Below are 27,198 nucleotides of genomic sequence, written 5' to 3' on the forward strand. Positions count from 1 at the left end.
CTTAACATTCTGCTAGTGTAAATACATAGAGTATTCCAGCCAGGGTGATCCGAGTCCTCACCTAACCTTGCTGCTAGTGTGAATTTAGGGAGTAATGCTGCCAGGGCGATCCGTGTCCTCGCCTAACCTTAATGCTGGTGTACTTTCAGCGAGTAAACCTCTGCAGTCTGATCCCAGTCCTCACCCACTTTTGTGCTATGTGCAGCCAGACAGCACTCCTTTCACAGGACATGTTAGACCTTGGGTTCTCTATTGAAGGAGTGTTGTTTCTATCAAGCAGGCAGAAAGGAGAAATGCAGACTCAGGTGTGTTCAGAGAGGAGTGCTGTCTGTATGGGCACTACTTGAAAGCTTAGGTGAGGAGACGGGTGCTCTCACAGAGGCATGTCATGTGATTGAACACTGCCCAAAAGGAAGCTGAGAACTCAGGTGCTCTGTGAAAGGATTGTTGTCTGCGTGCACAGTAGTAGAAATGAGTCATGAGGACTCGGGTGTGAGGTGAAAAAGTGGCTGCTTGCTGATTACGTCGAAGGAGATTTGAGGACTCAGGAAGTGAAAGACAGTTGTCCTGTTTTGCATACGAGGTGAAAGCAAGGTGAGGACAAAGTTAGCCAATGGCCATTTAACAGTGTGCATGGTGTAAGTGAGATAAGGAGAGAGCCACTACTCCAGCTTATACCCGGCAGTAACCTACTGGCAGAGAAAAACAGTTTCTTCTCTTAGGTCATGCTAATTAGAGCTACCCATGAATGCCTTAGAAAGCTTCACAATACTTTGCTGCCCAGACGGTTCATAGGCACTTTCTTTATAAACACATCAGCGTGTTTCCAAGTGCAATCTACTTCAAAGAATTCTTGTACTAATGGCACACATTACTCTCTGACAATTCCTGCTGAGGCAAAATTAATACATGTGCATCCCCGACAAATTTAGGTTAATGTGCCAACAACCACGGCACTATGTGCCTGAGGTCAGTGAGAACACAAGTTTAGCCCCGCTCCAGCACATAAGCTGCAGCATGATTCTCGGAGGAAAAAATTTCTTCCACTCAAGAACGCTTATGGAGGTACCAGGGAAAGACTTTTCCGAACTTCTTCAGCACCTTGTATCACAGAAAATGGCTTCCAAGTGCAAACTCTACCAGGGAATACTTGTGTAGTTCTTACGTGTAACACAACAGTGCTGCTGAGGGAACATCAATGCACATGAGCTCCGAAGCCTATGTCCCAACTGCATTGCCTCCAAGTGCACGACTTCAGTGATAGCAGAATTTGGCTCCCCTACTCAAGCATATAACCAGCAGTACACTTCGCAAGCGAGTCCTAACATTCTAGTTCTGACTGTGTGCATCCATATTGGACTCTTTTCCCAGAGCACCTGCGTCTTCAAAATTCCTTTTGGAATCCAGCTAGCACTCTTCCCTTGTCTTACTGCTACAGTCATCACCTCGTCTTACTGCTACTGTACATCCAGTGAGTTATCCACTTTAGGAAGATCAGAGGCCTCACCGTGTCTTTCTGCTAGGGTAAAGCCAGCGAGTAACCCTCTGCAGGGTGATCCCAGTCCTCATTTCGCATTCTGCAATTGTAAATCCAGGGAATAATCCTCTCCAGGGTGATCCGAGTCCTTACTTCGCTTTCTGCTTTTGTAAATCATAACAGTAATCTTGTCAGGGTGATCGGAGTCCTCACTTTGCTCTCTGCTTTTGTATATCCAGGGAGTAATTCTCACAGGGTGATCCAAGTCCTTACCTCACCTTTCTGCTAGTTTAAATCCAGGGAGTAATTGTCTCTAGGCTGATCTGAGACCTCACCTCACCTTTCTGCTAGTATAAATCCAGGGAGTAATTTTGTCAGGGTGATCCAGGTCCTCAACTTTCTGCTAGTTTAATTCCATTGAGTAATCCTCTCCAGGGTGATCCGAGTCTTCTGTATTCTTTTTGCTAGTGTAAATCCAGGGAGTAATCCTGCCAGGGTGATCCAAGTCCTCACCTTACCTTTCTCATATTGTAAATCAAGGTAAAAATCCTCACAATGTGATCTGAGTCCTCTGTACGCTTTCTGCTAGTGTCAATCCAGGGATTAATCCAGCCAGGGTGATCCGAGTCCTCACTTTTCTGCTAGTTTAAATCCAGGGAATAATCCTCTCCAGGGTGATCTGATTCCTCTCTAAGCTTTCTGCTAGTGTAAATACAGGGAGTCATCCTGCCAGAGTGATCCGAGTCCTCACCTTTATGCTTGTTTAAATCCAGGGAATAATCCACTCCAGGGTGATCCAAGTCCTCACCACCCTTTCTACCTTTTTAAATCTTGGGAGTAATCCTGACATCGTGATCCGAGTCCTCACTTCGCTCTCTGCTTTTGTATATACAGGGAGTAACCCTCACAGTGTGATCGGAGTCCTCAACTCACCTTTCTGTTTTTGTATATCCAGGGGATGATCCTGCTAGGGTGATCCAAGTCCTCTCTATGCTTTCTGATTTTGTAAATCTAGGGAGTAATCCTGCCAGGGTGATCTGTGTCCTCACCTTTCTGCTAGTTTAAAACCATGGAGTAATCCTCCACAGAATGATCCGAGTCTTCACTTCACTTTCTGCATTTGTAAGTCTTGGGAGTAATCCAGCCAGGGTGATCCGAGTCCTCACATCACCATTCTGCTAGTGTAAATCCAGGGAGAAATCCTCCCAGAGTGATCCAAGTCCTCACATTTTTGCTAGTTTAAATCCAGGGAGTAATCCTCTCCAGGTGATCTGCGTCCTCACTTCACTTTCTGCTTTTGTAAATCCTGGGAGTTATCTTCCCAGGGTGATACGAGTCCTCACTTCCCTGTCTGCTTTTGTATATCCAGGGAGTAATCCTCAGTCCTCGCCCACCTTTGTTCTATGTGCAGCCAGACAGCACTCCTTTCACCGGACAGGTTAGACCTCAGGTTCTGTATGGAAGGAGTGTTGTCTCTTTCAAGCTGGCAGAAAAGAGAAATGCACACTCAGGTGTGTTCAGAGAGGAGTGCGGTCTATATGGGCACTACTTGAAAGCTTAGGTGAGGAGTTGGGTCCTCTCACAGGGGCATGTCATGTGATTGAACACTGCCCGAAAGCAAGGTGAGAACTCAGGTGCTCATGCACACTGGCCGTTTTGAGTCATGAGGACACGGGTTCGAGGTGAAAAACTGGTTGCAGATTAGTTCGAAGGAGTGTTGAGGACTCAGGAAGTCGAAGACAAGAGTCCTGTGTTGCATACTAGGTGAAGGGACAGTTGAGGACAAAGTTAGCCAGTGGCTATTCAACCGTGTGCATGGTGTCAGTGAGATAAGCAGAGTGCCACTACTCCAGCATATACACCTCAGTATCCTACTGGTAGAGAAAAGCAGTTTCTTCTCTTAGGTCATACTATTCAGAGCTACCCATGAATGCCTTTTTAAAAATTTCACAATACCTTGCTGCCCAGACGGTTCATAGGCACTTTCTTTGTAAGCAGGTCAGCGTGTTTCAAAGTGCAATCTATTCCAAAGAATACTGGTACTGATCGCGCATATTACTCTTTGACCATTCCTGCTGAGGCAACATTAATACATGTGCATCCCTGACCCATTTATGTTAATGTGCCAACAGCTACGTCACTACGTGCCTGATGTCCGTGAGAAAAGGAGTTTAGCCCCGCTCCAGCATATAAGATGCAGCATGCTTCTCGGAGGGAAAAAGTGTCTTCTACTCAAGAACGCTTATGGTGGTACCCAGGAAAGACTTTTTCCATTTTCCACAGCAACTTGCATCACAGAACAGGGTTTCCACAGTGCAAACTCTACGAGGGAATAATTGAATAGTTCGTACATGTAACTCAACACTCGTGATGAGGGAACGTCAATGCACAAGTACTCCGAAGCCTGTGTCCCAACTGCATTGGCTCCAAGTGTACGACTTCAGTGACAGTAGAATTTTGCTCTTCTACTCAAGCATATAACGGGCAGTACACTTTGCAATCGAATCCTAACATCCTATTTCTGACTGTGTGCATCCATCCTGGACTGTATTCCCAGAGCACCCGCGTCTTCAACATTCCTTTCAGAGAGTGTTTATCCAGCTAGCACTCTTCCCCTTCTCTTACTGCTACAGTCATCACCTCATCTTACTGCTACTGTACATCCAGTGAGTGATCCACTTTAGGAAGATCAGAGGCCTCACTGTGTCTTTCTGTTAGGGTACAGGCAGCGAGTAATCCTGCCAAGGGTGATTCAAGCGCTCACCACGCATTTCTGCTAGTGTAAATACAGGAAGTTATCCTCCCCATAATGATCCAAGTCCTCACCTCAACTTTCTGCTAGTGTACGTCAAGCACGTAATCCTCTCAGGGTGATCCCAGTCCTCACTTCGCTTTCTGCAATTGTAAATCCAGGGAGTAATCCTCTCCAGGGTGATCCGAGTGCTCTCTATGCTTTCTGCTTTTGTAAATCCAGGGAGTAATCCTGCCAGGGTGATCCGAGTCCTGACCTCACCTTTCTGCTAGTGTAAATCCAGGGAATAATGCTGCCAGGGTGAACCGAGTCCTCACCTTTCTGCTAGTTTAAATCCAGGGAGTAATCCTCTCCAGCGTGATCCGAGTTCTCTCTTCACTTTCTGCATTTGTATATCCAGGGAGTAATCCTCACATGGTGATCCGAGTCCTCACTTCACTTTCTGGTTTTGTAAATCCTGGGAGTAATCGTGCTTGGGTGATCCGAGTCCTCACCTCACCTTTCTGCTAGTGTAAATCCAGGGAAAAATTCTTACATGGTAATCTGAGTCCTTACCTCAAATTTTGGTAGTGTAAATCCAGGGTGTAGTCTGGCCTGGGTGATCCAAGTCCTCACCTTTCTGCTGGTTTAAATCCAGGAAAAAATCCTCTGCAGGGTAATCCAAGTCCTCACTTTGCTTTCTGCTTTTCTAAATCTTGGGAGAATTTCTGCCAGGGTGATCCTAGTCCTGACTTCTCTCTCTGCTATTGTATATCCAGGGAGAAATCCTCATGGGGTGATCGAAGTCCTCACTTTGCTTTCTGGTTTTGTAAATCCTGGGTGTAATTCTCCCAGGGTGATCTGAGTCATCCCATTGCTCTCTGCTTTTGTATATTCAGGGAGTAATCCCACAGCGTGATCCGAGTCCTCACCTCACCTTTCTGTTATGGTAAATCCAGGGAGACATCCTGACAGGGTGATCTGATTCCTCACCTCACCTTTCTGCTAGTGTAAATCCAGGGAGTAATCCTGTCAGAGTGATCCACGTCCTCACCTCATCTTCCTGCTAGTGTAAATCCAGGGAGTAATACTACCAGGGTGATCAGAGTCCTCACCTTTCTGCTAGTTTAAATGAGGGAGTAATCCTTTCCAGGGTGATCCGAGTCTTCACTTTGTTTTCCAGTTTTGTCCATCCTGGGAGTAATGCTGCCAGAGTGATCCAAGTTCTCATTTGGCTCTCTGTTTTTGTATATCCAGGGAGTAATCCTGACAGGGTGATCCGTCCCCATCATCCGTCCCTTGTTCCTCACTTTGAACTTAGAATGGAGGGAGGATAGAGGACGGAGAACGGCGGACGGAGGATCGACGGGCGTCCAGGCCATGGGGGTGGTGTGGCTGTCTCACGTGAGAGCCCTTTGGCCGACCAGAGGTCCGGGGCGGGTGTTTGCGCTCCATTGGAGCATCTGCGGTTCGACCAGTTATCTCTGTCGGGACTTTTAAAATTTTTCGATCTGGCCTAAGCCCAAGAGTTGGAGGTTGCTGTGAGCTGTGTGATGCCACGGCACTGGGCAATAAAGTGAAACTCTGTCTCTAAAAAAAAAAAAAAAATTTTTTTTGATCTGCTGGTGGGTATCCTGCCGCCAGAGGGTGCTTGTGTACCCTGCGCTCGCAAATAGCTCACCTCGTGGTTTCTTTTTGTCCCCCCCACTTTTTTATTTATTTCTTTGTTCATTCATTCTTCTCCTTCCACCCTTTTGTTCATTTATTTATTTTTTGTTTATTTTCATTTTTTATTTACTTGTCATATATATATTTTTTAATTTCTAAAATTTAATACAATTCAAGTCAGCATGTCTCCGTCTTTTCAGCTCCTTCACTGCCAAACCAGGGGGCAGGGACTGCTTCAGTTTCTCCGCCTTCTCTTTGTCTGTGATGACCAAGGTATACAGGTATCTGCTGCATCGAACTTTAAACTTCACGTTATCCGTATTTTTCTTGATCTTGACAGACTTGGCATCTTTTCACCTGGCTGTGGGCAGAAAGTCCTTGATTTCCTCAATTTTCCGAGGGATGGTGACGAGGTGTGCGGGGAAGGCACGGACCTTCACAACAAGCAGCAAGAAAAGGCTTTTTACTTATTTTCTTTGAGACAGAGCCTCGGCTCAGGTAGGGGTGTGTTTGTTTGTGTGTGTGGTGTGTGTGTGTGTCTCCGTCCATCTGTCCGTCCAACTGTCTGTGTGTCTGTATGTCTGTCCGTTGGTCCATTCCTCGGGTCGACCAGAAGTCCGAGGCGGGCTTTGGGGCCTGGTCGTGCCCTTTGCGGGTTGACCAGATGTCTGTGCCGGGACACCGAAAGATTTTTTTGGTCCGTTGGGAGGTATCTTGTTGCTGGAGGGCACCCATGTGTAGTGGACACGCCTCGGCCCACCCCACGCCACTACAGGGGGCAGTAATAGCTCAGCTCAGGTTCTCCCCCCACCCGCCTTATTTTTCCTTCCTCCCTTCCTTCCATCCTTGTATTTATATATTTATTTATTCTGAGACAGAGTCTTGGCTCAGGGAGGTGTGTGTGTGTGCGCGCGCACGCACGCACCTCGCTCCTTGGCTGCTTTAATCCCAGGTGCTGAGCCTGTTTCTTTATTTTTTATTCATTCAGTCCTTCATTTCATTTTATATATATATGCAAAACACTTTTTCTTTTTCCATGATGGACGGAAGGACAATTTGCTAGTCAACTTTGCACTGGGGTATGTATGCTCTTTCTTTCCTTCTTTCTTTCTCTCTCTCTCTTTCTTCCTTCCTTTCTTTTTTCCTTTCCCTTTCCTTCTTTCCTTTCTTTTTTTTTTTTGCTTTCCCCCCAACCCCATCCCCCAGTTTCCATGCGCATTTGTCCCCCCTGTTGGGTCAGCCCCTGGGGCCATGGTTTCTGCGTGGCACCTCGCCTTGCCCGGCGCCTAGCAGCCGACTTATAACTTTTGCGGACCAGGGGAATCCGACTGTTTAATTAAAAATAAAGCATTTCTGTAGGATAATATTTAGAAATAAACTTATCCTACATCAAGCACACAAAGTAATTCAGTGTGTGTTTAAAATGACTTGCTTGTCTTTCAGAGACTTAAAGAGACCTGGACCCCCCTGGGTTACTCACACAGTTTGGCTTTTTTGGAATTGTAAATTCCTTAGGCCTTTTCTCTGAAGCAGTACACCCCGTGAAGCCTGAGATCTAAGGGCATGCCAACCTTCCTCAGAGATATGGGCCAGAGGGTTGACATATGTTAACAACATATTGTCAGAGGTCTATAGGTACTCTGCCCTGAGGGAAGGACACAGTCATTACTTCATACTGAGTAAACTGAGTGAATGCTTGAAGATATTCTATTAACTCTGTTTCCCTATGGCTACTTTTGTCTTTGTGACCTGCTCAGAAACTAGTCACTGTTTAGAGGAAGAGATTTACTACACAAGTGGTTGCATTGATATGATAAATATTTCTTTTCAAGTTAAATTACAGATATGTAAAAAAGAAGATAAGATGATGGAACTAATAGCTAATAGATTAGGTGTGTACGTGACTACAAGAGTATTAAACTAAAACTCGGAATAAAGAATTTTGCTATATGCCATCCCACGGTGTATAGTCTGTTTCTTGACCTAACAATTACAGGAGCGAGTTTACACCCACGGGAAAAGCTGCTGTTCATTCGCGTCTCTGGTCACGCAACACATTGCGAAGGCCCGTGGCGGGTGTTGACGCGATGTGATTTCTGCCCAGTGCTCTGAATGTCAAAGTGAAGAAATTCAATGAAGTTCGGGTAAATGGCGGGAGTAACTATTACTATCTTAAGGTAGCCAAATGCCTCGTCATCTAATTAGTGACGTGCATGAATAGATGAATGAGTTTCCTGCTGTCCCTACCTATTATCCAGGGAAACCACACCCAAGGGAACGGGCTTGGTGGAATCAGCGGAGAAAGAAGACCCTGTTGAGCTTGACTCTCGTCTGGCATGGTGAAGAGACATGAGAGGTGTAGAATAAGTGGGAGGACCCCCCCATTTCCCACAAGGGGGCGTGGCGGGGTCCGCCGACCTTGCGGGTCACCAGTGAAATACCACTACTCTTATCATTTTTTCACTGACCTGGTGAGGTGGGGGTGGTGGTGAGCCCTGAGGGGTACTTGCTTCTGGTGCCAAGTGCCCGGCCGCGTGCCAGCCGGGCACGACCCGCTTTGGGGACAGTACCAGGTGGGGAGTTTGACTTGGGCAGTACACCTGTCAAACGGTAATGCAGTTGTCCTATGGCGAGCTCAGGGAGGACAGAAACCTCCCTTGGAGCAGAAGGGGAAAAGCTCACTTGATCTTGATTTGCAGTACGAATACAGACCGTGAATGTGGGGCCTCATGATCATTCTTACCTTTTGAGTTTTAAGCAGGAGGTGTCAGAAAAGTTACCATAGGGATAACTGGCTTGCGGAGGCCAAGCGTTCATAGTGAGGTCGCTTTTTGATCCTTAGATGTTGGCTCTGCCTATCATTGTGGAGCAGAATTTGCCAAGTGTTGGATTGTTCACCCACTAATAGGGAATGTGAGCTGGGTTTAGACCGTCGTGAGACATGTTAGTTTTACCCTACAGATGATGTGTGGTTGCCATGGTAATCCTGCTCAGTACAAGAGGAACCGCAGGTTCAGACATTTGGTGTATGTGCTTGGCTGAGGAGCCAATGGGGCGAAGCTACCATCTGTGGGATTATGACTGAACGCCTCTAAGTCAGAATCCCGCCCAAGCGGAACGATTTGGCAGCGCCGCAGAACCCTCGGTTGGCCTCAGATAGCGGATCCCCGGGCATCCCCGCCGGCGGGCCCTCGCGCGCGCTTCCCAAAAGCGCGCATCACTGACCAGGGTCCTGTGCGGAGTGGCCTTCGTCCTGTTAAAAGGGGCGCAGCCGGAAAGGCGGCTGCCCCCTCGCCCATCACACAAAGCACGTTCATGGGGAACCTGGTGCTAAACCATTCGTAGATGACCTGCTTCTGTGGTGGGGTTTTGTACGTAGCAGAGCAGCTTCCTCGCTGTGATCTATTGAAAGTCAGCCCTCGAAACAAGGGTTTGTCTGGGCGAGCCGCTGCTGATGGGAGGCCCTTGGTCAGGTCTGCCAAAGACCCTTGGCGCTCCTGCCGGCAGTCCGCGGGAAGCGCGTGCACGCGGGTGGCATGGCGGCGTTGTCGGTCGGAGCTGTGACCAGGGGCTGGGCGTGGTCATTGCCTCCGCGGCCCAGCCCCGGGTGGGGGCGGGGAGCCAAGTGCGTTTGCCTACTGGGCCACAGGGTTCCGTGGGCTCAGCGGTGTCCGGCCATGCCTGGCCCTCTTTCTCTCCTGCCTCCCGTGCGGTCTACGACCAGGAGGGAGCATCATTCCCCAGGGCATTGAACTTAGTTTTTTTTCTGTCCTCGTCCCCTGTTCCCAGTCCCCTGCTCTGAACCGAGAGTGGAGGGAGGACGGAGGACGGAGGATGGAGGACGGATGTCGCAGGACGGATGGGCGTCTGGGCCACCAGGGTGTCGTGGCTCTCCCGCGAGAGAGCCCCTCGTGTCGACCAGAGCTCTGGGGTGCGTGTTGGCGCTCTGTCGGAGCGTCTGCGGGTCGACCAGTTGTCTCTGTCGGTACTTTGAAAATTTTTCGATATTCTACAGGGGATCTTGCAGCTAGAGGGCGCTCGCGGACTGTGTGCTCGCCAATAAGTAACCTAGTGCTTTCTTTTTGGGCCCCCCGCACTTATTTATTTCTTTATTTATTGATTCATGCATTCATTCTTCTCCTTCCTTCCACCCTTTTATTTATTTGTTTTTTTGTTTACTTTCATTCTTTATTTACTTATTATCTGTTTTTTTTTAATTTTTAAAATTTAATACAATTCAAATCAGCATGTCTGGTTCATTTCAGCTACTTCACTGCCAAACCAGGGGGCAGAGACTGCTTCAGTTTCTCCACCTACTCTTTGTCTGTGATGACCAACATCTTTTTCAGCTATTTCATTTCTTAGAGTTTCATAATTCTCTTTACAGAGTTCTTTCATGTCCTTTGTTCGGTAAACTCCCAAATATTTTGTCTTCTTTGGCACTACTGTGAAATGTGTAGCGTCCTTGACTGTTTTTTCAGCTTGACTATTGTTGGTGTATATAAAGGCTACAGATTTATGAGTGTTAATTTTGTAACCTGAGATGCTGCTGTATTTTTGATCACTTCTAAGAGTTTTGTAGTAGAATCCCTGGTGTTTTCCAGATATACATTCATGTCATCTGTGAAGAGCGAATGGTTGATCTCCTCTGACCCCATATGGATACCATAGATCAGCTTTTTGTCATTAATTGTGATGGCTAAGACTTGAATTACAATGGGGAAAAGCAATATAGACAATGGGCAACCTTGCTTGGTTCCTGAACTTAGTGGAAATGATTTCAATTTAACTGCATTCAATACAATATTGGCTATGGTTTTGCTGTAGATGGCCTCTATCACTTTAAGAACTGTCCCTTCTATACCCATTTTTTTAAGTGTCCTGATCATCAAAGCATGCTGGATATTGTCAAAACCTTTTTGTGCATCAATTGAGAGAATCATCAGGTCTTTGTTTTTTATTTGGTTTATGTGATTAATTGTATTTATAGATTTATGTATATTGAACCAGGATTGATACCCTGGGATAAAACTCACTTTGTAATGCTGTATAATTTGTATGATGTGTTGCTGGATTCTTTTTCCTAGAATTTTGTTGAATATATTTTTGCATCAGTATTTCTTAGTGATATTGGTCTATAATTTTGTTTTCTTCTTAGGTCTTTTCCAGGTTTGGGGATCAATGTGATTTTTGCTTCATAGAATGTGTTGGGTAGTATTCCGTCATTTTCTATTATGTTCAGAAATATAGGTACTAGTACCCCTTTAAATGTTTGGTGGAATACTGTCGTGAAGTCATCTGGTCTTGGGCTTTTCTTTTTAGGAATATTTTGTATGGTTGATGCTATTTCACAACTTGATATAGACCTGTTCAACATTTTCACTTGATTCTGGCTAAGACTCAGGTGTGTTTGGAGAGGAGTGCAGTCTATATGGGCACTAATTGAAAGCTTAGGTGAGGAGTTGAGTGCTCTCCCAGAGGCATGTCATTCGAGCCCTCACCATGCCTTTCTGCTAGTGTAAGTACAGGGGTTAATCCTCCCCAGTGTTATCCATGTCCTCACCTCAATTATCTTCTAGTGTACAACCAGCAAGTAATCCTTTGAAGGGTGATACCAGTCCTCACTTCGCTTTCTGCTTTTGTAAATCCAGGCAGTAATCCTGCAGGGTGATCCGAGTCCTCACATCACCTTTCTGCTAGTGTAAATACAGGGAGTAATCCTGCCAGTGTGATCAGAGTCCTCACCTTTCTTCTACTTTAAGTCCATGGAGTAATCCTCTCCAGGGTGATCCAAGTCCTCACATTACTTTCTGCTTTTGTGAATCTTGGGATTAATCCTGCGAGGGTGATCCAAGACCTCACTTCGCTCTCTGCTTTTGTATATCCAGGGACCAATTCTCACAGGATGATCTGAGTCCTCACCTCGCCTTTCTGTAGTGTAAATACAGGGAGTAATCGTGCCAGGGTGATCTGAGTCCTGACTTCACTCTCTACTTTTGTATACCCAGAAAGTAACTCTCACAAGGTGATCCGAGTCCTCACATCACCTTTCTGCTAGTGTAAATCTAAGGAGTAATCGTGCCAGGGTGATCCGAGTCCTCACCTCATCTTTCTGCTAGTGTAATTCCAGGGAGTATTCCTCTGCAGTGTGATCTCAGTCCTCACCCTGCCTATATGCTATGTGCATCCAGACAGAACTCCTTTCACAGGACAGGTTAGAACTCCGGTTCTGTAGGAAACGAGTGTTGTCTCCTTCAATTGGTAGAAAGGAGAAATGCAGAATCGGGTGTGTTCGGAGGAGTGCGGTCTGTATGGGTACTACTTGAAAGCTTAGGTGAGGAGTCAGGTGCTCTCACAGAGGCATGTCATGTGATTGAACACTGCCCGAAAGCCAGGTGAGAACTCAGGTGCACTGTGAAAAAATTACTGTCTTTGTGCACACTAGCAGAAATGAATCATGGAGACACGTGTGCAAGGTGAAAAAGTGTCTGGTTGCACATTAGGTCAAAGGAGAGTTGAGGACTCAGGATGTTTAAGACAGGAGTCCTGTGTTGCATCCTAGTCGAAGGGAGAGATGAGGACAAAGTTAGCCAATGGCCATTCAACCATGTGCATGGTGTCAGTGAGAAAAGCAGAGCGCCACTACTCCAGCTTATACCCGTAAGGATCCTTCTGGCAGAGAAAAGCAGTTCCTTCTCTTAGGTCATGCTATTTAGAGCTACCTATGAATGCCTTTTTAAAAACTTCACAATACCTTGCTGCCCAGACCGTTCATAGGCACTTTCTTTATAAACACGTCAGCATGTTTCAAAGTGCAATCTATTCCAAAGAATACTTGTACTGATCGCACATATTACTCTTGACAATTCCTGCTGAGGCAACATTAATACATATACATCCCTGACCAATTTAGGTTAATGTGACAACAGCCATGGCACTATGTGCCTAATGTCAGAGAGAACAGAAGTTTATCCCTGCTCCATCATGTAAGCTACAGCATGCTTCTCAGAGGTAAAATGTTTCTTCTTCTCAAAAACGCTTATAGGGGTACCTGGGAAAGTTATTTCCCAACTTCCCCAGCACCTTCCCTCATAGAACAGGGATTCCACAATGCAAACTCTACCAGGGAATACTTGAATAGTTCCTAAGTGCAACTCAACACTCCTGCTGAGGGAACATCACTGCACATGTGCTCCTTACCCAGTGTCCCAACTACATTGCCTAAAAGTGCACGTCTTCAGTGACAGTAAATTTTTCTCCTCTACTCAAGGATGTAACTGGCAGTATGCTTTACAATCGAGTCCTAACATCCTATTTCTGACTGTGTACATCCATACTGGACACTTTTCCCAGAGCACGTGGATCTTCAACATTCCTTCTGGAGAGTGTTAATCCAGCCAGCACTCTTCTCCTCCTCGTACTGCTACAGTCAACACCTCATCTTACTGCTACTTTACATCAATTGAGTGATCCTCTTTGGGACAATCAGTCCTCACCGTGTTTTTTGCTATGGTACAGCCAGCGAGTGATCCGGCCACGGGTGATCCGAGCCCTCACCTCGCATTTCTGCTAGTGTAAGTACAGGGAGTAATCATCCCCAGGGTGATCCGTTTCCTCACCTCACTTTTCTGCTAGTGTACATCCAGCGAGTAATCCTCTGCAGGGTGATCCCAGTCCTCACTTCCCTTTCTGCAATTGTGAATACCGGGAGTAATACTCTCCAGGGTGATCCAAGTCCTCACCTCACCTTTCTGCTTTTGTAAATCCAGGGAGTAATCCTGCCAGGGTGATCCGAGTCCTCACCTCACCTTTCTGCTTTTGTAAATCCAGGGAGTAATCCTGCCAGGGTGATCCAAGTCCTCACTTCGCTCTCTGCTTTTGTATATCCAGAAAGTAATCCTCACAGGGTGATGCGAGTCCTAACCTGACATTTCTGTTATTGTAAATCCAGGGAGTAATCCTGCCAGTGTGATCCGAGTTCTCACCTTTCTTCTTGTTTAAGTCCATAGAGTAATCCCTCTCCAGGGTGATGTGAGTCTTCACGTCGCTTTCTGTTTTGTAAATCTTGAGAGTAATACTACCAGAGTGATCCGAGACCACACTTTGCTCTCTGATATTGTACATCCAGGGAACAATCCTCACAGGGTGATCCAAGTCCTCACCTCACCTTTCTGCTAGTGTAAATTCAGGAAGTAATCCTGTCAGGGTGATCCGAGTCCGCACCTTTCTGCTAGTTTAAATCCAGGGAGTAATCCTCAAAAGGGTGATCCGACTCCTGATTTCACGCTCTGCTTTTGTATACCCAGAAAGTAATTCTCACAGGGTGATCCAAGTCCTCACATCACCTTTCTGCTAGTGTAAATGTAGGGAGTAATCCTGCCTTGGTGATCCGAGTCCTCACCTTACCTTTCTGGTAGTGGAAATCTAGGGAGTAATCTTGCCTTGGTGATACGAGTCCTCACCGCACCTTTCTACTAGTGTACTTCCAGTGTGTAATCCTCTGCAATGTGATCCCAGTCCTCACCCTGCCTATTTGCTATGTGCATCCAGACAGCACTTCTTTCACAGGACAGGTTAGACCTCGGGATCTGTGTGAAAGGCATGTTGTCTCCTTCAATTGGCAGAAAGGAGAAATGCAGACTCGGGTATGTTTGGAAAAGAGTGCGGTCTATATGGGCACTACTTGAAAGCTTAGGTGAGGAGTCGGGTGCTCTCACAGAGGCATGTCATGTGATTTAACACTGCCTGAAAGCAAGGTGAGAACTCAGGTGCACTGTGAAAGGATTGCTGTCTTCGTGCACACTAGCAGAAATGAGCCATGAGGACAAGGGTGCGAGGTGAAAAAGTGTCTGGTTGCACATTAGGTGGAAGGAGAGTTGAGGACTCAGGAAGTTGAAGACAGGAGTCCTGTGTTGCATCCTAGTCGAAGGTAGAGGTGAGGACAAAGTTAGCCAATGGCCATTCAACTGTGTGCATGGTGTCAGTGAGATAAGCAGAGCGCCACTCCTCCAGCTTATACCCGGCAGAGAAAAGCAGTTTCTTCTCGTAGGTCATGCTATTTAGAGCTACCCATGAATGCCTTTTTAAAGTTTGACAATACCTTGCAGCCCAGAAGGTTCATAGGCACTTTCTTTATAAACTCGTTGGTGTGTTTCAAAATGCAATCTATTCCAAAGAATACTTGTACTGATAGCACATATTACACTCTGACAATTCCTGCTGAGGCAAAATTAATGCATGTGCATCCCTGACCAATTCAGGATAATGTTCCAACAGCCACTGAACTACGTGCCGATGTCAGTGAGAACAGGATTTTGGCCTGGCTCCAGTATATAAGCTGCAGCATGCTTCTCGGAGGGAAAAAGTTTCTTCTACTCAAGAACACTTACGGAGGTACCCGGGAGAGAATTTCCCAAACTTCCACAGCACCTTGCATCACAGAACAGGGTTTCCACAGTGCAAACTCTACTGGGGAATACATGAATAGTTCCTACGTGTAACCTAACACTCCTGCTGAGGGAACATCAATGCACATGTGCTCCGAAGCCTGAGTCCCAACTGCGTTCTCTATAATTGCACGACATCAGTTAAAGTAGAATTTTGCTCCATAACTCAAGCATATAACCGGTAGTATGCTTTGCAATTGAGTCCTTACTTCTTATTTCTGACTGAATGCATCCATACTGGACTCTTCTCTCAGGGCACCTGCATCTTCAGCATTCCTTTCAGAGAGTGTTAATCCAGGCAGCACTCTTGTCCTCGTCTTACTGCTATACTCATCACGTCGTCTTCCTGCTACTGTACATCCAGTGGGTAAACCTCCATAGGACGATCCGAGTCCTCACCACGTCTTTCTGCTGGGGTACAGCCAGCGATTTATCCTGCCAAGGGTGATTCGAGCCCTCACCAACCCTTTCTGCTAGTGTAAATACAGGGAGTTATCCCCCCCAGGGTGATCCAAGTCCTCACCTGACCTTTCTGCTAGTGTACATGCAGCGAGTAATCCTCTGCGTGGTGATCCCAGTCCTCACTTCGGTTTCTGCAATTTTTAATCCAGGGAGTAATCCTCTTCAGAGTCATCCAAGTCCCCTCTACGCTTTTTGCTTTTGTAACTCCAGGGAGTAATCCTGCCAGCGTGATCCGAGTCCTCACCTCATCTTTCTGCTAGTTTACATCCAGCGAGTAATCCTCTTCAGGGTGATCCCAGTCCTCACTTCGCTTTATGCAATTTTAAATCCAGGGAGTAATCCCCTCCAGGGTGATCCGAGTACTCTCTACACTTTTTGCTTTTGTAAATGCAGGGAGTCAACCTGCCAGGGTGATCCGAGTCCTCACCTCAACTTTCTGCTAGTTTAAATCCAGGGAGAAATCCTCTAAAGGGTTATCCATGTGCTCACTTCGCTTTCTGCTTTTGTGAATCCTGGGAGTAATCCTCAAAGGGTGATCCCAGTCCTCACCTCACCTTTCTGTTTTTGTAAGTCCAGGGAGTAATCCTGCCAGCGTGATCCGAGTCCTCACCTCATCTTTCTGCTAGTGTACTTCCAGCAAATAATCCTCTGAAGTGTGATCCCAGTCCTCACCCGGCCTATGTGCTATGTGCATCCAGACAGCACCCCTTTCACAAGACAGGTTAGACCTCCGGTTCTGTATGAAAGGAGTGTTGTCTCCTTCAATTGGTAGAAAGGAGAAATGCACACTCGAGTGTGTTTGGAGAAGAGTGCGGTCTATATGGGCACTACTTGAAAGCTTAGGTGAGGTGTCAGGTTCTCTCACAGAGGCATGTCATGTGATTGAACACTGCTTGAAAGCAAGCTGAGAACTCAGGTGCTCTGTGAAAGGATTGCTGTCTGTGTGCACACTAGCAGAAATGAGTCATGAGGACACGGGTGCGAGGTGAAAAAGGGTCTGGTTGCACATTAGGTCGAAGGAGAGTTGAGGACTCAGGAAGTCAAAGGGAGAGGTGAGGTCAAAGTTAGCCAATGGCCATTCAACCGTGTGCATGGTGTCAGTGAGATAAGCACAGCGCCACTACTCCAGCATATACCCGGCAGTATCCTACTGGCAGAGAAAAGCAGTTTCTTCTCTCATGTCATGCTATTTAGAGCTACCCATGAATGCCTTTTTAAAAGTTTCACAATACCTTGCTGCCCAGATGGTTCATAGGCACTTTCTTGATAAACACGTTAGCGTGTTTCAAAGTGCAATCTATTCCTAAGTATACTTGTACTGGTAGCACATATTACTCTCTGATAATTCCTGCTGAGGCAAGATTAATACATGTGTATCCCTGACCAATTTAGGTTAATGTGCCAACAGCGACGGAACTACGTGCCCGATGTCAGTGAGAACAAGAGTTTAGCCCCGCTCCAGCATCTAAGCTACAGCATGCTTCTTGGAGGGAAAAAGTTTCTTCTACTGAAGAACGCTTATGGAGATACCCGGGAAAGAGTTTTACCAACTTCCACAGCACCTTGCATCACAGAACATGTTTCGACAGTGCAAACTCCACCAGGAAATAATTGAATAGTTCGTACGTGTAACTCAACACTTCTGGTGAGGAAACATCAATACAAATGTGCTCAGAAGCCAGTGTCCCAGGGAGTAATCATCTCCAGGGGACCCGAGTATACTCTACACTTTCTGCCAGTGTTAATCCAGGGAGTAATCCTGCAAGGGTGATCCGAGTCCTCACCTCACATTTCTGAAATTGCAAATGCAGGGAGTAATCCTCTCCACGGTGATCCGAGTGCTCTGTATGCTTTTTGTTTTTGTAAATCCAGGGAGTAATCCTGCAAGGGTGATCCGAGTCCTCAACTTTCTGCTAGTTTAAATCCAGGGAGTAATCCTCTCCAGGGAGATCTGAGTCCTCACTTCACTTTCGGCATTTGTAAATCTTGCGAGTAATCCTTCCAGGGTGATCCGAGTCCTCACATCGCTCTGTGTTTTGTATATCCAGGGAGTATTCCTCGCATGGTGATCTAAAACCACACTTCACCTTTCTTTTTTGTAAATCCAGGGAGTAATCCTGCCAGGATGATCTGAGTTCTCACTTCACCTTTTTGCTAGTGTAAATCCAGGGATAAATCCAGCCAGGGTGATCCGAGTCCTTACTTCACTTTCTGCTTTCGTATATCTTAAGAGTAATTTTGCCTTGGTGATCCGAGTCCTCACTTCACTCTCTGCTTTTCTTTATTCAGAAAGTAATCCTCACAGGGTATCCGAATCCTCACCTCAACTTTCTTTTTTTTAAAATCCAGGTAGTAATCCTGCCAGGGTGATACGAGTCCTCACCTCATCTTTCTGCTAGTGCAAATCCAGGGAGTAATCCTGCCTGGGTGTTCTGAGTCCTCACTTTTCTGCTAGTTTAAATCCAGGGATTAATCATCTTCAGGGTGATCAGACTCATCACTTCGCTTTCTGCTTTTGTAAATCTTGGGAGTAATCCTGCCAGGGTGATCCTAGTCCTCACTTCACTCTCTGCTTTTGCATATATAGGAAGTAATCCTCACAGGTTGAACCGAGGCCTCACTTCAACTTTCTCCTTTTGTAGATCCAGGGAGTACTCCTTCCAGAGTGATCCAAGTCCTCACATCACCTTTCTGCTTGTGTAAATCCAGGGAGTAATCCTGCCAGGGTGATCCGAGTTCTCACGTTTTTGCTAGTTGAAATCCAGGGAGTAATCCTCTACAGGGTTATCCGAGTCCTCACTATGCTTTCTGCATTTGTAAATCCTGGGAGTAATCTTGCCAGGTTGATCCGAGTTCTCACTTTCCTGTCTGCTTTTTTATATCCAGGGAGCAATCCTCACAGGGTGATCCAAGTCTTCACCTTAACTTTCTGCTAGTGTAAATTCATAGAGTATTCCTGCCAGTGTGATCCGAGGCCTCACTTAACCTTGCTGCTAGTGTGAATCTAGGGAGTAATCCTGCCAGGGTGATCTGAGTTCTCCCCAAACTTTAATGATAGTGTACTTTCAGCGAGTAAACCTCTACAGTGTGATCCCAATCCTCACCCGCTTTTGTGCTATGTGCAGCCAGACAGCACTCCTTTCACAGGACAGGTTAGACCTCAGGTTCTATATGGAAGGAGTGTTGTCTCTTTCAAGGAGGCAGAAAGGAGAAATGCAAATTGTGGTGTGTTCAGAGAGGAGTGCGTTCTGTATGGGCACTCCTTGAAAGCTTAGGTGAGGAGACGGGTTATCTCACAGAGGCATGTCATGTGATTGAACACTGCCCGAAGAAAAGCTGAGAACTCAGGTGCCCTGTGAAAGGATTGCCGACTGCGTTCACAGTAGCAGAAATGAGTCATGAGGACACGAGTGGAGATGAAAAAGTGTCTGCTTGCACATTACGTTGAAAGAGAGTTGAGGACTCAGGAAGTCAAAGACAGGAGTCCTGTATCTTACATACTAGGTGAAAGCAGAGGTGAGGACAAAGTTAGCCAATGGCCATTCAACCGTGTGCACGGTGTCAATGAGATAAGCAGAGCGTCACTACTCCAGCTTATACCTGGCAGTGTTCTACTGGCAGAGAAAAGCAGTTTCTTCTCTTAGGTCATGCTAATTAGAGCTACTCATGAGTGCCTTTTTAAAAGTTTCACAATACCTTGCAGCGCAGATGGTTCATAGGCGCTTTCTTTATAAACACGTCAGCGTGTTTCAAAGTGCAATATACTCCAAAGAATACTTGTACTGATCACACATATTACTCTTGACAATTCCTGCTGAGGCAACATGAATACATGTGCATCACTGACCAATTTACGTTAATGTGCCATTAGCCATGGCACTACGTGCCTAATGTCAGTGAGAACAGGAGTTTAGCCCCGCTCCAGCATATAAGCTGCAGCATGATTCTCGAAGGGAAAAAGTTTCTTCTACTCAGGAATGCTTACAGAGGTACCCGGGAAAGAATTTTCCCAACTTCCACAGCACCTTGCATCACAGAAAAGGGCTTCCACATTGCAAACTCTACCAGGGAATACTTGAATGTTTCGTACGTGTAATTCAACACTCCTCCTGAGGGAACATCAAAGCACATGAGCTCCGAAGCCCATGTCCCAACTGCATTGCCTCCAAGTGCCCGACTTCAGTGGTAGCAGAACTTGGCTCACCTACTCAAGCATATAACCGGCATTAGGCTTTGCAAGCGAGTCTTAACATTCTATTTCTGACTGTGTGTATCCATAATGAACTCTTTTCCCAGAGCACCTGCGTCTTCAACATTCCTTTCAGAGAGTGTTAATCCAGCTAGCACTCTTCTCCTTGTCTTATTGCTACAGTCATCACCTCGTCTTACTCCTACTGTACATCCAGTGAGTGATCCACTTTAGGTCGATCCGAGTCCTCACAGCATCTTTCTACAAGAGTACAGCCAGCGAGTAATCTTCTGCAGGGTGATCCCAGTCCTCACTTCGCATTCTGCAATTGTAAATCCAGGGAATAATCCTCTCCAGGGTGATACGAGTGCTTACTTCGCTTTCTGCTTTTGTAAATCTTAAGAGTAATCTTGCCAGGGTGATCCAAGTCCTCACTTCGCTCTCTGCTTTTGTATATCCAGGGAATAATCCTCACAGGGTGATCCAAGTCCTCACGTCACCTTTCTGTTTCTCTAAATCCAGGGAGTAATCCTGCCAGGGTGATCCGATTCATTACCTTTCTGCTAGTTTAAATCCAGAGAGCAATTGTCTCCAGGGTCATCTGAGTCTTCACCTCACCTTTCTGCTAGTATAAATCCAGGTAGTAATCCTGCCAGGGTGATCAGAGTCCTCACCTTTCCTCTAGTTTATTTTTTGTATTTTTTTTATTCAGAGAGAAATATATTTATTGTCTCCTGTTTAGTATAACTTAGGGTTAAAATAGTATACTTTTTATGCATATTCTCTGAGGTTTAAGATTTTCACTGATGCTGTGGACAGTTAGGAACAACTAGTCATGTAACAGAACAAGAACACAGTGAACTTTTTTTCATGCAGAAACGTAACTCTTTATTAACTTGTCTTATAAACATTCTCTTTCTATCGGTAAAAAAGAAAAAAAAAAACTAGAATTGAAATATTCTCCATCCCCTACAAATCTGTGTGCACTACTTATGTCTCTCAAATAAAACATATGAATTTTCCAACATTCACTATTCCCTTTGAAAATAAAAATGAGGGGGAATTAAACATTGGTTAATAATAACTAATTTTCGTCTTTCCCCAGTTTATAATCTAGCACCCATATTTCATATTTTAGACCACTTTTCCTCTTCCCTTTACTTTAATAGAGAGAGAAATTGTCTGTCTCCATGAGAGCAAACTCCCTGACTTGATATTTTCTCTCAGTATTTGTATAACGTGAATGCTGCACTTTGCTTCCATGATGTGGCACTGGCAGTATTCTTAATTGCTTGTCCTCAGAAATGATTTTATTCAGCCTTGAAGTGAAAGACATTGTGAACTTGGCAAACAGCTGAACTAAGTTCTAAATCTGGTGCTTTCTCTTATTAGCTATGTAAATTCAACTCAAGTTACTTTGTTTCCGTTAGCTCAAGTTTCTTTGTATAAGAAGGTTCAACCATTTACTCAGAATGTCATAGGGTAAGATAAATTTAAAAACATGTGAAATATCTTACATAATTCCACCTACTATGGTAGGTGTTCACTAGAAATCAATTTCCTCTTCCTTTTCCATTGTCTACAATTTTACATCTTTTAAAATTATTTATAGCTATAAACAGATGGAACACAAACATTTTCCCCTTTATTATTTTTTTTTATTAAATCATAGCTGTGTACATTGATATGATCATGGGGCATCATACACTCGATTCATAGACCATTTGACACATTTTCATCACAATGGTTTACATAGCCGTCCTGGCATTATCTCAGTTACTGTGCCAAGACATTTCCATTCTACATTTACCAAGTTCCGCAAATACCCCTGTAAGATGCAACACAGGTATAATCCCACCAATCCCCATCCCTCTACCCACCACCCCCTCCCTCCCCACCCTTTCCCACTTCCCCCTATTGTTAGGTTGTAATTGGGTTATAGCTTTCATGTGAAAGCCTCAAATTAGTTTCATAGTAGGGCTGAGTACATTGGGTACTTTTTCGTCCATTCTTGAGATACTTTACTAAGAATATGTTCCAGCTCCATCCATGTAAACATGAAAGAGGTAAAGTCTCCATCTTTTTAAGGCTGCATAATATTCCATGGTGTACATATACCACAATTTATTAATCCATTCGTGGATTGATGGGCACTTGGGCTTTTTCCATGACTTGGCAATTATGAATAGAGCTGCAATAAATATTCTGATACAAATATCTTTGTTATGATGTGATTTTTGGTCTTCTGGGTATATGCCCAGTAGAGGGATTACAGGATTGATTACAGGAGTCCTATGTTGCATAGTAGGCGAAAGCAGAGGTGAGGACAAAGTAAGCCAATGGCCATTCAACCGTGTGCATGGTGTCAGTGAGATAATCAGAGCGCCACTACTCCAGCTTATACCCGGCAGTATACTCCTGGCAGAGAAAAGCAGTTTCTTCTCTTAGGTCATGCTAATTAGAGCTACCCATGAATGCCTTTTTAAAAGTTTCACAATACCTTGCTGCCCAGATGGTTCATAGGCACTTTCTTTATAAACACGTCAGCGTGTTTCAAAGTACAATCTCTTCCAAAGAATACTTGTACTGATTGCACATATAACTCTTGACAATTCTTGCTGAGGCAAAATTAATACATGTTCATCCCTGACCAATTTTGGTTAATGTGCCGTCAGCCATGGCACTACGTGCCTGATGTCAGTGAGAACACGAGTTTAGCCCCGCTCCAGCATATAAGCTGCAGCATGATTCTCGGAGGAAAAAAGTTTCTTCCCCTTAATAACGCTTATGAAGGTATCCGGGAAAGCATTTTCCCAACATCCACAGCACCTTGCATCACAGAAAAGGGCTTCCACAGTGCAAACTCTACCAGGGAATTCTTGTGTAGTTCATACATGTAACTCAACACTCCTGCTGAGGGAACATCAATGCACATGTGCTCCAAAGCCGGTGTCCCAACTGCATTGCCTCCAAGTGCACGACTTCAGTGATAGCAGAATTTGGTCTCCTACTCAAGCATATAACCGGCGGTACACTTTGCAAGTGAGAAATAACATTCTATTTCTGACTGTGTGCAACCATACTGGACTCTTTTCCCAGAGCACCTGCGTCTTCAACATCCCTTTCAGAGAGTGTTCATCCAGCTAGCACTCTTCTCCTTTTCATGCTGCTAGAGTCATCAACTCGTCTTACTGCTACTGTACATCCAGTGAGTGATCCACTTTAGGGCGATCCAAGTCCTCACCGCGTCTTTCTGTCAGGGTAATGCCAGCGAATAATCCTCTGCAGGTTGATCCCAATCCTCATTTCGCATTCTGCAATTGTAAATCCAAGGAATAATCCTCTCCAGGGTGATCCGAGTCCTTATTTCACTTTCTGCTTTTGTAAAGCAGTGTGATCCGAGTCCTCACTTTGCTCTCTGCTTTTGTATATCCAGGGAGAATGCTCACAGGGTGATACAAGTCCTCAATTCACCTTTCTGTTTTTCTAAATCCAGGGAGTAATCCTGCCAGAATGATCCGAGTCATCACCTTTCTGCTAGTTTAAATCCAGGGAGTAATCCTCTCCAGCGTGATCTTATTCCTCACCTCACCTTTCGGTTCTTCTAAATCCAGGGAGTAATCCTGCCAGGATGATCCAAGTTCTCCCTGTTCTGCTACTTCAAATCCATTGAGTAATCCACTCCAGGGTGATCCGAGTCCTCACCTTTCTGTTAGTTGAAATCCATTGAATAATCCTCTCCAGGTTGATCCGAGTCCTGTCTATGCTTTCTGCTAGTGTAAATCCAGGGAGAAATCCTGCCAGGGTGATCCAAGTCCTCACCTTATGATTCTGTTATTGTAAATCAAGGGAGAAATCCTCACAGTGTGATATGAGTCGTCTCTACACTTTGTGCTAGTGTAAATCCAGGGAGTAATCCTGCAAGGGCGATCCGAGTCCTCACCTTTCTGCTAGTTTAAATCCAGGGAGTAATCCTCTCCATGGTGATCAGAGTCCTCTCTACGCTTTCTGCTAGTGTAAATCTAGGGAGTAATGCTGCCTGAGTGATACGAGTCCTCACCTTTATAGTTGTTTTAATCCAGGGAGTAATCCTCTCCAGGGTGATCTGAGTCCTCATGTCGCTTTCTGCTTTTGTAAATCTTGGGGTTAAAATTGCCATGGTGATCCAAGTCCTCAATTCGCTCTCTGCTTTTGTATATCCAGGGAGTAATCCTCACAGGGTGATCTGAGTCCTCACCTTACCTTTCTGTTTTTGTATATCCAGGGAGTAATTCTGCTAGGGCGATCCAAGTCCTCACTATTCTTTCTGATTTTGTAAATCTAGGGACTAATCCTGCCAGGGTGAACTGAGTCCTCTCTATTCTTTCTGATTTTGTAAATCCAGGGAGTAATCCTGCCAGGGTGATCCGAGTCCTCACCTTTCTGCTAGTCTAAATCCAGGGAGTAATCTGCCACAGAATGATCCAGTGGTCACTTCACTTTCTGCATTTGTAAATCTTGGGAAAAACCCTGCCAGGGTGATCCGAGTCCTCACCTCACCTTTATGCCAGTGTAAATCCAGGGAATAATCGTGCCAGGGTGATCCGAGTCCTCACTTCACCTTTCTGCTAGTGTAAATTCAGGGAGAAATCCTGCCATGGTGATCCGAGTCCTTACTTCACTTTCTGCTTTTTTAAATCTTAAGAATAATCCTGCAAGGTGATCCAGGTCCTCTCTATGCTTTCTGCTTTTGTAAATCCAGGGAGTAATCCTGCCTTGGTGATCCGAATCCTCACCTCACCTTTCTTCTATTGTTACTGCAGGGAGTAAAACTGCCAGGATGATCCGATCCTCACCTCAACTTTCTGCTAGTGTAAATCCAGGAAGTAATCCTGACAGGGTGATCCGAATCCTCACTTCATCTTTCAGCTAGTGTAAATCCAGGGAAAAATTCTTACAGGGTGATCTTAGTCCTCACCTTTCTGGTAGTTTAAATCCAGGGAGTAATCCTCTCCAGGGTGTTCCTAGTTCTTACTTCACTTTCTGATTTCGTAAATCCTAAGAGTAATCTTGCCAGGGTGATCCGAGTCCTCACTTCACTCTCTGCTTTTGTATATCCAGGGAGTAATCATCACAGGGTGATCCAAGTCCTCACCTCACCTTTCTGTTTTTCCAAAGCCAGGGAGTAATCCTTCCAGGGTGATCCGAGTCATCACCTTTCTGCTAGTTTAAATCCAGGGAGTAATGCTCTCCAGGGTGATCCAAGTCCTCACCTCACCTTTCTGCTAGTATAAATCCAGGGAGTAATCCTGCCATGGTGATCTGAGTTCTCACTTCACTCTCTGCTTTTGTATATCCAGGGAGTAATCCTGCCGGGGTGATCTGAGTGCTCACTTCACTTTCTGCTTTTCTAAATCTTGGGAGTCATCCTGCCATGGAGATCAGAGTCCTCTCTTCGCTTGCTGCTTTTGTATATCCAGGGAGTAATCTTTACAGGGCGGTCTGTGTCCTCACCACACCTTTCTGTTTTTGTAAATCCAGGGAGTAAATCTGTCAGGGTGATCTGAGTCCTCACCTCACCTTTCTGCTAATGTAAATCCAGGGAGTAATACTGCCAGAGTGATCCAAGTCCTCACCTCACTTTTCTGCTAGTGTAAATCCAGGGAGTAATCCTGCCAGGGTTATCCGAGTCCTCACCTTTCTGTTTGTTTAAATCTATGAAGTAATCCTCTCCAGGGTGATCTGAGACCTCACTTCGCTTTCTGCTTTTGTCAATATTTGGAGTAATCCTGCCATGGTGATCCGAGTCTTCACTTCGCTCTCGGCTTTTGTATATGCAGGGAGTAATCCTGCCAGGGTGATCCGAATCCTCACCACAACTTTCTGCTAGTGTAAATCCAGGGAGTAATCCAGCAAGTGTGCTCCGAGTCCTCAACTTTCTGCCAGTTCAAATCCAGGGAGTAATCCTCTCCAGGGTGATCCGAGTCCTCACTTTGCTCTCTGCTTTTTTATATCCAGGGAGTAATCCTCACAGGGTGATCCGAGTCCTCACCTTACTTTTCTGTTAGTGTAAATCAAGGAGAAATCCTCACAGTGTGATCTGAGTCCTCTCTACTCTTTCTTGTAATGTAAATCCAGGGAGTAATCCTGCCTGGGTGATCCGAGTCCTCACCTTTCTGCTAGTTTAAATCCAGGGAGTAATCCTCCCCAGAGTGATCAGAGTCCTCACTTCGCTTCCCGCATTTGTAAATCTGGAAAGTAATCCTGCCAGTGTGATCCGAGTCCTAATCTTTCTGCTAGTTTAAATCCAGCGACTAATCCTCCCCAGGGTGATCCGAGTCCTCAGTTCGCTTTCTGTTTTTGTATATCCAAGGAGTAATCTTCACAGGATGATATGAATATTCACCTCAACTTTCTTTTTTTGTAAATCCAGGGAGTAATCCTCACCCGGGTGATCTGAATCCTCACTTTGATTTCTGCTTTTGTCAATCCTTGGAGTAATCCTGCCAGGGTGATTTGAATACTCACTTAGATTTTTGCTTTTGTGTATCCACAGAATAATCCTCACCGGGTGATCAGAGTCCTCACCTCACCTTTCTGTTTTTCTAAATCCAAGGAATTATCCTGCCAGGGTGATCCAAGTGCTCACCTCACCTTTTTGCTAGTGTACTTCCAGTAAGTATACCTCAGCAGTGTGATCCCAGTCCTCACACAACCTTTTGCTTTGTGCTTCCAGACAGCACTGCTTTCACAGGACAGGTTACACCTCGGCTTCTATATGGAAGGAGTGTTTTCTCATCCAAGCTGGCAGAAAGGAGAAATGAAGACTTGGGTATGTTCAGAGAGGATTGCGGTCCATATGGACACTAGTTGAAAGGTTAAGTGAGAAGTCAGGCGCTCTAACAGAGGCATGTCATGTGATTTAACACTGCCCGAATGCAAGGTGAGAACTCTGGTGCTCTGTGAAAGGATTGTTGTCTGCATGGACAGTAGCAGAAATGAGTCATGAGGACACAGGTGTGAGGTGAAAAAGTGTCTGGTTGCACTTTAGGTTGAAGGATAGTTGAGGACTCAGGAAGTCAAAGACAGGGGTCCTGTGTTGCATACTAGGCGAAGGGAGAGGTGAGGACAAAGTTAGACAATGGTCAATCAACTGTGTGCATTGTGTCTGTGAGATAAGCAGAGCGCCACTACTCCAGCTTATACCCAGCAGTATCCTACTGGCAGAGAAAAGCAGTTTCTTCTC

At 45.4% G+C, this 27,198-nt stretch overlaps 1 pseudogene across 1 annotated transcript; it reads right to left on the reverse strand.

Annotated features, from left to right (window-relative positions):
• Nucleotides 1-6,031: 6,031 nt before the first annotated feature.
• On the reverse strand, nucleotides 6,032-7,934 carry LOC128588828 (60S ribosomal protein L38-like; annotated as a pseudogene). Its single transcript, XR_008380813.1, has 2 exons — nucleotides 7,926-7,934; nucleotides 6,032-6,310 (listed from the first exon to the last, which is right to left on the reverse strand). The product of XR_008380813.1 is annotated as a 60S ribosomal protein L38-like (transcript).
• Between the last annotated feature and the right edge of the window lie 19,264 nt (nucleotides 7,935-27,198).

This window comes from Nycticebus coucang, chromosome 6 (assembly GCF_027406575.1).
Source record: "Nycticebus coucang isolate mNycCou1 chromosome 6, mNycCou1.pri, whole genome shotgun sequence".
NCBI lineage: Eukaryota > Metazoa > Chordata > Mammalia > Primates > Lorisidae > Nycticebus > Nycticebus coucang.